Source organism: Echinops telfairi, unplaced genomic scaffold (assembly GCF_000313985.2).
Source record: "Echinops telfairi isolate 266 unplaced genomic scaffold, ASM31398v2 ScPeMD7_2010;HRSCAF=2546, whole genome shotgun sequence".
NCBI lineage: Eukaryota > Metazoa > Chordata > Mammalia > Afrosoricida > Tenrecidae > Echinops > Echinops telfairi.
In genome coordinates, this window is record NW_022105908.1 from 14,809,238 (window position 1) to 14,810,367 (window position 1,130).

A 1,130-nucleotide genomic window follows, 5' to 3' on the forward strand; every position below is an offset into this window, starting at 1 on the left:
GTTAGGCTGCCATCCTGAATCTAGGATCCGCCCATCTTGCCACATGTATACCCCCAATACCTCCTCTTCCTATTGTGTGGATACCCCTAGACCATCCCCCTCCCATTACTGCATTACCTATAGCACAACCCTTTCCTGTGACGTATGTCTTCACCTATAATTAGGAGGCTTACATGCCCCCAGAGAATATAAAAGCCTTGGTTAGCAATAAATATCTCTCTCTCTTTCCATGTGGACCACCAAGCAGGGCTGAGCTAAGCATGCTACCATGAAATGTGCCTGACTCCATTATTTTAATATCTCTTCTATCTCTCATGCTCTCTATGACTTTACTATAATCTTTACTTATTATCGCTGTACAATTGCGCCTACTGGACCTGTGATGATGTGTTAGGGGCTGGTATACCCTGACAATCATCATCCACATTCCTTCTTGGGAAGGACTTTTGTGACAGGTCTTTATGCTTCTGGTTGGTCTGCAAGGGCCTGAGTTGGGGTCCAAGACCCACAAAGTTCAGTTCTTCTCAAGGCGGGATGTTTATAATCATAGGTGCTGGGCGAGGCTAGTAGTTCCCCATGGTGTCCAGCAGGGGTCAGTGGTGCACACAGATGGAGCCAGCTGCCTGTCCTGCCTGCTCCTAGGACTGCTGATAGAAACAGTGCAGCAGCACATTTAGATCCACGCATTAGCATTTTAGTAACCCGTTTTAGCATGCGTATTCCAATTCCGTTTGTACTGATTATATCATTATTGTAGATTTCTTTTGAAGGTGCTTGAAACGTGAAATCCTGGAACATTTTGGAACTGGGAAGAGTTTGTCATTATAGTATTATTATTTTATCCTTACCACCTTATTTCGATTTTGCTTTTTATTGTTTCTGTTAGGTTTCCCAGTTTGTGAAGCACAGGAGGAGTGGCAGCATAGCGATAATAACTGAGACAAGGGGTGACAGGGCACGCAGGGGTGGGGGCTAGGAGATAGGAAGGGAAAGGGGATTTCAGGAATGAAAAAATGAAGGTGGGAGTGGGGGGAGGGAGCACTAGAACTGACTGTGATTGCACAACTCATTGTAAAGGCGACTTAACCACGAAGGGGGAATGTTCTAAAATTGATATAGTAATGATTTCA